This window comes from Lygodium microphyllum, chromosome 12 (genome assembly GCF_053477565.2).
Source record: "Lygodium microphyllum isolate KBCC chromosome 12, Lygodium_microphyllum_v1.1.10, whole genome shotgun sequence".
Taxonomy (NCBI): Eukaryota; Viridiplantae; Streptophyta; class Polypodiopsida; order Schizaeales; family Lygodiaceae; genus Lygodium; species Lygodium microphyllum.
In genome coordinates, this window is record NC_141146.1 from 20,015,741 (window position 1) to 20,028,094 (window position 12,354).

General features: G+C 41.7%; 1 pseudogene; it reads left to right on the forward strand.

The window, feature by feature from the left end:
* The first annotated feature begins 10,827 nt into the window (after positions 1-10,827).
* LOC148027511 (protein CURVATURE THYLAKOID 1C, chloroplastic pseudogene) lies at positions 10,828-11,388 on the forward strand (annotated as a pseudogene).
* The last annotated feature ends 966 nt before the right edge of the window (positions 11,389-12,354 follow it).

Consider the following 12,354-nt stretch of genomic DNA (forward strand, 5'->3'; position numbering starts at 1 on the left):
CATTTAAACATGGTGTATTATTTTATGTTCTTTGTAATTTTGAAGAATTCTATGAAGATGTTGAAGATTATGGTTGATTTTATCAAATCCGTGGGAGAAATCTATTATGATGTTGTGTGAAGATTTGCTGTTTTCTTTATTTTAGCTATCAAAAGAATAAAATAAAAGCTTGTTGATGTTACAAGATATATTTTCTTGCAAGATAATTCCCTTTTCATTTGTGTTCCTCTTGGGGCTCCATGTTCTTGGTGCGTAGCCGGGGAAACTTGCCATCAACAAGCATCAGAAGAGGCTGAAAATGAAGGAAATGGCATTGTCAAGAAGAGGAAAATTCAATGGATGTTTGCAAAGTTCCTTCTTCCACTGAAGAGTTGGAATTTCTCATTATCAAAGCCACTTTTCACAAGAATTTCATCCCACAATGGCGAAAACATATCACCATCATGATGCATGCTCTATGTGGTGGACTGTTTCCTCTTCCTGTTGAAGCAGCAGAAACTTGCATCTTGGTGGCAAACTGTTTGGGAACAAACTGAAGAGCGAAAATAGAGAGAATGACCAGCCATGAAAGATTTGGCATTCATTGAGAAGTTTCCAAACATCATCAAGTGGGAGATCGTGAAGAAGCTTCAGGAGTCGTGGTCTGTGGAGGTTCACGAAAACAATAAGGAAAAGAGTTGGAATTTGTTCGTGGATGCTCAACACCAAGATACATGGGATGCTTGGTGCACTGACAATCTTCTGTTTGTCCAATTAGCAACCCAATGGAAGTTGGTAGATAGAGTGTTTTTCACAACATACACTATTGAAACCCTCAGAAGCTGGCATTATTATAATGATACAACAACGATCCTGAGAAGAATGAGTTTTGATACTTTCAGAATGGAATATCTTTCCCTCTGTAGTGGTTTGAAAGCCGAATTCAGAGATGTTGAGAAGAAGGAAGTAGAAGAGATGTTGGCCAGAGAATCCCTCAGAGACTGAAGCCCTCTCTGGTACTATCCTGTTGAGCACAGACCAACTGGTTGAAGCCAACCCCCTGATGAATGACGCAATAAAGAGGCAAGCATTAGAACGAGTCCAGAGGTATGTGAGAAGAGAGAAGGCAAAAATCAAAGCTGAGAATGATCTTGCAGCAGCAAGAAGCCTCCTTTGATGCCCTAAAAACACTCTTTATAGAAGTCCCCATGGCGACTCAAGGTCCCCTTCCTAGTCAGATTCGTCTTGGAAATATTGATGACAGGCCAGCAAATGTAGTCCCATTGCCAGTTTTTAAGGGAGAGTACAATGAAGACCTTGATCTTCATGTAGCAGAGTTTATGGTAGCATGTGTGGCTAATAATGCCAGAACCCCTGAGCATTGGTTAGCAATATTCCCCGCCACTTTCAAGGGCGCAACATTTCAATGGTATGAGAGACAAGCAGCATGAACTTTTGGTACATGAGATGACCTGACATTGGCCTTTCTCACTAAATTCAAACGTGAAGGTTTTGAAGAGTGTCAAGAATCGCGTGGTGGGGGGACTTGCTCAAGATGCTGCGCCGAACACACACAGAATGCACAAGGAGAAGCTCACTCAAGAGATAAGAAGAGAGATGGAGGCCAAAACGTTTTCTTGCTGATTTCTTCTTCTTCTTCCACACAGTTTACAATGTACACAAAGTATAGATAATATACAACATAAAGGAAAGTGGCCTACTAAGTCAAACAATGCATAACTGACTATACTAGTTGACTGGCACTATAACTATGCCAGTTGTAAATAGGTGTAACAACCTGAATATAATAAGTAATGAGTCAGTGGCCATGTGAGAGTCATAATGACCATCGACGTGCTAAGTGTAGACGTGTGGACCTATCTAACTAGGCGGTCCATCATCAATGTCCGCATGTGTTGAGCTTGTCATCTCAACACTCCCCCTCAAGCTCAACTGCATCTTTGCAACTCCAAGTAAGCTTCAAAACTTTTGAAGCTTCTCTGTACCCAATGCCTTCGTGAAGATGTCAGCTATCCGATCCTGTGTGCTGACATACACCAAGCCAATCTCACCTGCTAGTACCTTCTCTCTCACAAAGTGGTAGTGTACCTCAATATGTTTTGTTCTGGCATGGAACACAGGGTTCCTAGCCAACTGTATATTGCTCATATTGTCACAATAAATGACAATTGGACCTTCCACCTGCACATCCAAATCAGGCAATAACTTTTGTAGCCATACTACCTCACATGCTGCAACAACAATACCTCTATACTCGACAAAGCAACTATAGATTGCTTTTTGCTGCTCCAAGCAACTGCTGCACTACCAAGAGAGAACATGTATCCACTAGTAGATCTTCTATCAGACATACTACCAACCCAATCTGCATCTGTGTATCCAAACACCTGTACATCTGTACGTGCCTCATAGAAAAGTTCATAATGTAATGTGGAATTCACATATCTCAATATGCGTCTGACTGCATCCAAATGTGACTTTCTAGGTACTTGCATAAACTGACTCACAAGACCAACAGCGTAGCTCAAGTCTGGCCTTGTAATGGTCATGTAGATCAAACTCCCCACTATCCTTCTGAACATAGTAGGGTCTTCTATCTCATCCCCAACATCAGCACTCAACTTTACATTCTGCTCCAATGGGACTGAAAGTGGTTTACATGCTATCATACCATACTTGGACAGCATATCCAAGCCATACTGTCTTTGGGACAACCATATACCATCATCACATCTGATCACCTCAATGCCAAGAAAGTACCTTAGTTCACCTAAATCCTTCATCTCAAACTTCTTCTTCAAAAAGTCCTTGACTTCAGCAATCCCACTATCACTATCACCTGTAATAATCAAGTCATCCACATAGATGACTATGATGACCAAACCTACATCTCCCTTTCTCACATAAAGTGAGTGATCAGCATCAGAAACATAAAAGCCAATATTGGCAAGATACTCTCTGATCTTCTCAAACCATGCTGTAGGTGCTTGCTTGAGCCCATAGAGCGTCTTCTTCAACCTGCACACATACGTGGGATGCTCTAAATCTTCATAACCTGCTGGCTGATCCATATACACTTCTTCTTGCAAATCACCATGCAAGCAGGCATTCTTTACATCCATTTGCTGCAACCTCCAACCTTTGGTTGCTGCCAAAGCAATCACACATCTGACAGTTGTCATCCTAGTAACTGGACTGAAGGTTTCATCATAATCTATGCCATATGTCTGGGCATAACCTTTTGCAACCAGCCTAGCTTTGTACCTACTAATAGAACCATCTGCATTGTGCTTAATCTTATAAACCCACTTACATCCAATAGCTTTCTTGCCCTTCGGCAATGATACTAGGTCCCAAGTCTTATTGGCCTCTAATGCAGCCATCTCCTCATCCATTGCTGCATCCCAAGGAGTATGACCAACAGCATCCTCAAAACAAGTGGGCTCAACATCCTCAACTAGTTTCACCATATAAGCATAATGGTGAGCTGCATAACCTTCAAAACCAAATCTTTTAATAGGGTATCTGACCCTACTAGATCTGCGTACCACCGGATCACTCAATGGAGCCTTTACATTACTATGAGCTCTCTGTACACCTGGCATCCTGATAGAAGGAATGCCAAGCTCATCATCCAAGCTCTTTGAGCCACTGGAGTCTCCATCAAGAACTGCATCAATGCCATCTGAAACTTTATTCTTTCCTTTGTCTTTACCTGTAGTGCTACTAGATGCACCTGAAGATGTAGAGCTACTCCTTAGTCTCCCAAACCAAGGACTACTAGATGATATCTCTGGTCCACTAAGAGTCCGTGATTCTTGCTTTTCAGCCTGCACATGAGTGTCGTGATCATCATCATCATCCAATGCATACCAACTACTCATTTCATCAAAGATGACATCCCTGCTCACTCTGAACTTACATGTGACAGGGTTATAACAACGATACCCTTTTTGCTCTAAAGATTATCCAATAAAGACACTTTTTTCTGCCTTTGGATCAAGCTTCTTCCGTAGCTCATCTGGCACATGAACATATGCAACACAGCCAAATACCTTCAAGTGCGATACATCAGGCTTCTTGCCAGTAAAGCATTCTTCAGGAGTCATCCCATGAACTGTAGTTGTGGAAGTTCTGTTCATAATATAAACAGCAGTATAAACAGCCTCAGACCAAAAATGCTAAGGCATATTCTTTTCAACCATCAAGGCGCGTGCAACTTCTGCAATATGCCCCATTTTGCTATGGGATGTACCTGCATGTGAACTATCTCTTTGTCCCATGAGACCTCAGAAAATCACTGAACTCATCCGAGAGGTACTCTCCCCCTCCATCTGACCTCAATCACTTTACTTTCAAGCATGTTTCTATTTCAACTGCAGCCTTGAAAGTTCTAAAGTGCTCAAATGCTTCACTCTTTTCCTTCATAAAATATACCCACAGCTTTCTAGAACAATCATCAATGAATGTGACAAAGTATGAACTTCCTCCAAGAGATACATTTCGTGGCCCCCCAAATGTCTGTATGCACAACATCAAGGATATTTCTGCTTACATCTCTGTCATGTGAAAAGGGTTATCTTGCCTGCTTACCAAGCTGACATGCTTCGCATACCTTATGAAATTCTGCAACTCTAAATGTAGGCAACATTAATTTTAGCCTTTGTACATTTGCATATCCAATGCGTTTGTGCCAAATTTCAATATCTGCAACAACACCTTTTCCTTTAGCATACATAGCAGCATTCATAGTAGGAATTCTAGCGTCTAGAGTAAAACATACGTCCAACTCTACTTCCCTTTGCAACTAACCTGCACTTGTCATTGAAGTCTTCTACAAAGCAGCCCTTTGCATTAAATTTGACTTGCAGCCCTTGCTCTACCATCTGACCGACTGACACCAAGTTCTTTGTAATAGTTGGCACATATAATACATCTGAAAGACTCTTTGTCTTACCATCATGCAAGGACAAGGGAACTTTTCCAATGTGTGAAATTGGGTGGCATAAATCATCACCCGTCTGCACATAACCTGCATTTTGCAAATCTTGCGTCTCTCCAAACCATTCTACATGGCTGGTCATATGATTGGATGCACTTGAATCAACATACCAAACATCATCATGTGTTCCCTTTCCTGTAACAGCATTCAGCATATGCTGCATAACAAACAGACGTTCGTTTTTGTCTTCATTTTGTTGTGAAGACGATGCATAGTTTCCTTCCTACAAGTTACCACTGCAAATATCATCTTTTTTAGCATAAGATTGGGCTATAATATGACATGTTTTGCCACAGTAGTGACACACAATACCAAAGTTGTTAGAACCTCTGTTCTACCATCCACCTCTTCCTCTAGAGCTCCCCCTACCTCTAAAGTTACCACAACCTCCTGAAACGTGCATATCGCCAAATTGTTGATTCAATTTGTTTTGTTGGTTGTCACTACCACGTCCTGTACCACAGCCTCTTGAAGAGAACCTACCACGTCCCCTTCTTGAACTGGAGTAGAAAGCTTGGACCTGTTCACCACTTCTTTCAGATATCTCATTCTGCATGTTGATCTCTTCAGTGATCATAAGGGAGACCAACTCATCAAAATCTGGAAATGGCTTTCTGACATATACGGAAGTTACAAAAGACTTCCAAGCCTTTTCATTGTTAAGTCCACCCAAGGTAGACGACACCAAATCATCATCATCGGGCATTGCATCAATCGCTGCCAAGGCATCTGCAATGCTCCTTACCTTCAATGCATACTCATTGATAGACATCTTCCCTTTCTTCAATATATTCAAATCTTGCTTGAGTTGAATCTTTCGTGCCTTTGTATTTACGGAAAACATACTTTCAAGTATGGTCCAAGCTGCATATGAATTCTCTGCATTTCTAATATGTCCCAGCATATTATTGTCAATTACTGCGTACAGCCAATACATGACCTTTTTGTCTTTTGCATTCCATTCCTTTCGTGCCTTTGTCTCTTCTGCAGTTAGAGGATCACTCACCTCCGGCTCCTTTTCTTCACCTGAAACAAACTCGTAGAGGCCTTTTCCAATAAGGAAGTTCGTGACACGGAACTTCCATGAAGGGTAGTTATTCTTGTCGAGCTTCTCAATGATGGGGTTTCCACTGTTCTCTGCCATTATCACAAAATTAATACCAAATAGCAAGCAAATCTTCTGCAACCCTCGACCTGTAGTGCACAGCAATACATCAGACAGCCTTTTTTACTGTCTACTCAACAATACATGTAATCTACAACCTGTTTGCAGATAAACCTTATGTTTGCTTCCTACAAACACCTCAAAAATTACATATTTGCAATCTGTAACCTACGCACCCACTTTCGGTCAAAACAGCCAAGATCACAGTGTACCTTGAAACTGCTGTCCGCAACCTTGCGGCTCTAAAACGGGGCTTGAAACGGCCTCAGATGCCCAAAATAACTGTGGGAAAGCCCTAAAGGGCCTATTTGCAGAATATACAGTGCTCTCCTTGCACACCAAATCTCACAGCAATTTGAGATTTTTTGTTCGACTCTACATCCGGTGCCTCCACAAGCACTATCCAAGAGAGAGAGTGGAAGGATGGGAGAGCTTCTTACCCATGGCTTGCTTGCTCGAACCTTGCTTCTTCTCCTTCACTTCAGCCTTCGAAATCAGCCTCTCTTAGTGGCCCAGCTTTGATACCATGTTAAGAATCGCGTGGTGGGGGGACTTGCTCAAGATGCTGCGCCGAACACACACAGAATGCACAAGGAGAAGCTCACTCAAGAGACAAGAAGAGAGATGGAGGCCAAAACGTTTTCTTGCTGATTTCTTCTTCTTCTTCCACACACTTTACAATGTACACAAAGTATAGATAAGATACAACATAAAGGAAAGTGACCTACTAAGTCAAACAATGCATAACAGACTACACTAGTCGACTGGCACTATAACTATGCCAGCTATAAATAGGTGTAACAACCTGAATATAATAAATAATGAGTCAGTGGCCATGTGAGAGTCATAGTGACCACCGACGTGCTAAGTGTAGACGTGTGAACCCATCTAACCAGGCGGTCCATCATCAATATCCGCATGTGTTGAGCTTGTCATCTCAACAAAGAGCGGATGCGAGAGGAGTTCATGAACCTAAGTGAGTCCTCTAGAGAAAGAGTAGAAGCTTATGTCTTGAGAGCGGAGTTTTAAGCCCGGGATGTGCCTAAAATTTTTTAAAAAATTTGGAATTTAGGGAAAAAATATTTAACATCAAAGGCGGCGGCTCCAGCTAGGACGATTTTAAGCACCAAGTGAAAGACGACTTTTAAAAGGCGCCCGAGCGACACTTGTGGATTTTTGATAATTTTTTAGACTATCGTGCAGGTTGTCAGGAGTTGCAGTCAATGCGGGATGTCAAGCTGACGCAGAAATTTACAACACTCGAATCGGATGCCGGATAGAGAAATGGCCAACAAATGGGCAAGATTTGAAGAGCTAGACTCATTTTTGGCCAAAATTGGGCATGACCTTTGGGAGCTTGGACTCCCCCCCAAACATTTTATGCAACCAAAAAATCATGGTGAGAGAAGAGAAGCATGAAACGTGGGAAGAAGGTGTGGACAGTTTGCGCCCGATTTTTGCGCTTGATGCCATGGAGATGGTGTTGGCTGCCTGCAAATAACCCATACAATCGATCATGGCCATGATCTTCTCCTTCCTTGCTAGTCATATCTCCGTCCTTCACCCGTGAAATGATGGCCTGAATGCAGAGATGGAAATCTAGTCTTTCTCTCTCCTCCCTCTCTCTCCCCTAAGGGGCTGTTCTTGTGTGCAAGAGGAAAATGAAGAATGGTGAAGGAAAGCTTGTCCGGTTAGGACCAGATTGCTTCCGGTTCCATGTAGACATGAAGATTACTGATTGTGAAGATGCTGGATATTGAATGAGGGCTGACCTGTAGTCCCGCACCAAAACTGAGAACCCGAGACACGGAGCCTAAGCAGTAATTCAATTTTTATGAATAAAAAATGAGTTTTTATGCTATTTGATTGATGAAACATTGTTCCCATGGGCTAATTATGGATTATGATGTTGTTTTCTATGAGTTTCAATTGTTTATAATCTGAGAACCAGAAAATCATAAGTGATATGGTTGAAATTAATGGTATAAACCCCAAAAACACGCGTTTAAGGGGTAAAAATGGGGTTTTTTTTGCAAAATAAATGGGAAATATGAGACATAACACCTACAAAACCTGAAATTTTACTGTCAAAGAACCCAAGGGCCACATCCCACAATCAATCCTAATTTTTAGTCTTTTTTTTGAAGAAAATAGGGAAAAAATACCAAAAAATGGTGAAATTTGGATTTTAAATGGGAGAAAATTAGGAAACGGTAAAAGAAAAATTCCAAAAAATTACATGTGTGTTTGTGTAGCATATGATGAAGGTAAAGCATGAGGTTGGCCTCGGTTTACCCTCGTTTCTATGTTTTCGTTCATGTTTATCGCTTTCTTTATAAGGAAATACACATAAAACTACTCTTTCACCTATCAATGAATGCAAAACATTAAACGGTAGGATGAGAGGGGAGTTTGAGCATTAAAATAAAAACTAAAATCTGATTTATGTGTTGTATCATGCCTATAGGATGTTGTTTTAAAATAAAGGGAAAGGCAGCATGAGCGTAAGGCTCGGTGTCTTTTCTCTTTACAGTACATAAACGTTAGCATGGAAATCATGAAAAGAATTGTTTTGCACGATGCACAATGCTGATTTTCTTCTGTTTGTGCACTAAACCATTCACATTATGCACTATGCATGGGTCATGGTATCAACGCAAAAGCTCATGGACTGCATAGCAATTGTTTTCTTAGGAATTTGACCCACGATTGAGAGTGTGAGGTTATCCCTTGCCGTAAGATAGAGGGGCGGTTTCTTAAGGGACTGTTAAGTAAGGGCACATGGTATATCTCTTGGATTCAAAATATAAAAGAGAGGAGTTTGTGTTCGTTTGTTTTATATGTTTTAGCAACGCATCAAGGGGCCAATCCCTGCGATGTAGGAGAGCTGCAGTGGGACCGCGGTGTTTCTACCGAGAGGTTGCCTCCATGTATGTTATCGTGGTATTTATTGCCAATGTGTATGGGTTCTCCTTCTGAGGAGTTGATAAAAAGGAAAGCGTTGGAGTGAGGGTATGTTTGTCTGTTATGAGCATGAGGTCCGACTAGTGCCATAGCCAGTGCCGGCCCATTTTAGGTCCCATCATGTCTCATGAATGGAATCCATCATGAAGAGATGGACTAACCATCATCTAGATGAAGGCATCCAGAAAGAAGTGTTCCTTAGAGGCCTACAACCAGAAGTTTGCAAGTTCGTGAATTTGAGAAGACCAGTCAATTTGCAAGCTGCAGTGGAAGGTGAAAGATTGTATGACAAAGTTGAAGCAAGGCTATCAATGACTCCAGGAAGACGAGTCTTACCTCCTCCCATGCTAGGAATGGTATACCCACCAAATGTAGTCCCATGGATAGTTCCCTACCCCTATCCCCAGATGCAAACAATGCCGCAGTATAATGCACCTAACCCATTATGGTCACTGTAGACGACAGTGCCTCAAATGGTGGTTCAACCACAGCAACATTGGCCTCAAACAGTTCCTCCAATGGCGACTCAACAATAGTGGAATCCTACCAACTGAAATCAACAACTCCAAGTCTCAATAGGAGCTGTGAATCAGAGCCAAAATAGAGGACCCTCTGGATCGGCCCAACCAGTTTATGCAGTAATCACAGATGCTTTCCAAAATCCTACAACAAGCACTTCACGAGGTGAAAATCTAAAGGACTACTTATCCAACTCAGTTGCAAGTATCAAGAAAGAGCTTCTAGATGTGACTACAGAGCAGTTACAAACGCTGAAGGTGAATACTGCCAATATATCCACTCCTGCGGAAGCTGGAGGAGATATGATGTGCTCTAATACATGGTGCAGAAAGTGTCATCAAGCGGGACATTTAGCCACTGAATGTACGCGAAAACCAACCATTCCTGGAGCCTTCTGTTCCTACTTTTTGTGGAAGAACCATACAGAGGGTATTTTCTCTCTATAAGAGATGTATGAACGAAGATAGAAGGATGAAAATGCAAGGTTCAACTTGCTAGAATCCAAAATTGTTGAGAATAGCAAATGATGTATGCCCATAGAGGCTGAATGTGTGCCCAAAAGAGGCTTGCCTATAAGTGGCTTTGTATGAGAGATATGACAAAGATGTATGCTCTAGAAGCTCTAAGAAGAGATGTCCAAAATCCCATATGCACAGTGAGGTGCAGTGGTACTATCCAAAAAGCTATAAAGGCATGTACTTGACACTCATTTCATGTAATGGCACTATCAATTTGTTTCACTCAAGATTGTGTTTATGAGTCCAAGCTAATCTATCTTGGAACCTAATTCACTTGAGTTACAATCTTTCATTTTGATAATGTATCGTGTGTTTGATTTGCGTCCACCATAGCTAACTAGCTCTAGATCCGTGTTTCTTAACATGGTATCAGAGCTTTGGCTGAGCTAGATAGCTATCGGACACCTCTTACTTCTTCCTTGCATAATTTAAATCCTTTTTCCATTCTCAATTTCTTTAAGCCATCCACACATCCATTATCTTGTACAAGGTGAAGGAGCTCAAGGCTATGGAGGTTCTCTAGGTGAGTCACAACACTGTCCTATTTCTGATAGAAAAGTGGAGCCTTGCAAATCCGAGCTATGGAATGTATATGGTTAAGGTAGTTCACTAATTTTTTGCCCTTGGAAGTAAGGGAAGGGTTGTGGTTTGAAGGAAAAATGGTAGAAGTAGCATCAGCAGAGGAAGGAAGAATGAAGGAAGAAAGAGCGATGAAGAAGGAGGCAGAAGAAAAGGACGAGCTGTGTAGCCATGGTTTCTATCTCAGCCACCGCTACCCTAGTCCCCTCCTTCGTCTCAATCGGAAGCTTGCCTGCCTTCTCTTCCAAGGACTCCCTCCCCTTGTCCGCCATCATTGGCCACCAGCTGTCTGCCAGCGAAACTCCTCCTGCAGCCTTGCCTCCTCGCCGCTCTCCAACAAGTCCTCAGAGAATGGGAGGGGATTGAGAACTATTGCCATGGCAACTGGGGAGTCAAGTGATCCTTCTGAGGCTGTGCAAGGTGTATTGAAGTCTATTCAGGAAGCTTGGGACAAAGCAGAAGATAAGCTAGCCATTGGCGGGCTGGGCTTTGCGGGATTGACTGTTTTGTGGGCATCGGCTGGACTCATAGGGGCGATTGACAAGCTGCCGCTCATTCCCAACTTCTTTGAATTTGTTGGCCTGTTGTTCACTAGGTGGTTCATCTATCGATACTTACTCTTCAAATTGAAACATCTATGAGGATGGATATAATGAACCAGGTTGACTTTTTGGATAACCAACATGTTGCTGCTGCAGCTCTACATTACATTCATTTTGTTAAAAGGCTAATACTAAGGTTAAAAACCCTAGCCCTTAAAGTCCATTCACACTAGCTCATCCTCTCTCTCTCACACTTATTTATTCATTCTTGCACTTGTCCAAAATCCATTGAGCCAAATAAAATCCAAAAAAAAAAAAACATGTATCCCAAACTTCAATGCATGAGAGTTTGTCAAACCAAGCCCATGTTCCCATCAATGTGTTCATTTGTAAAAGCACAAAGAAAAAAAAGGAGAAGTACCACACATCAACAAAGGGACAAGAATCACAACAAAGGCAAAGAGTATGAAGACCAAGAAGGTGTCCAAGAGGATTAAAAACTGCACCAAAGAGTACAAAAGATGCCAAAGAAGCATGAAGAGGATAAAGAAATTTTCGCTGCTGTCAACAAAGAATTTTTCCCATAATGGATCTTAATTTCCCATAGTGAATCTTGTTTCCCATAGTGGATGTTCAAACCCTACCAAAAATGTAAAGTTTCAAGCCTTAACTTGACTAGGCTGCCAAAGAGCTAGTCTCCTGGTCCATGTCTACATGTAGGGGGGACAAAAGCCAGCAAGGATAGAGACTCATCATTTGAGGGGGGTGTTGAGAATAGCAAATGATGTATGCCCATAGAGGCTGAATGTGTACCCAAAAGAGGCTTGCCCATAAGTGGCTTTGTATGAGAGATATGACAAATATGTATGCTCTAGAAGCTCTAAGAAGAGATGTCCAAAATCCCGTATGCACAGTGAGGTACAGTGGTACTATCCAAAAAACTATAAAGGCATGTACTTGACACTCATTTCATGTAATGGCACTATCAATTTGATTCACTCAAGATTGTGTTTATGAGTCCAAGCTAATCTATCTTGGAACCTAATTCACTAGAGTTACAATCTT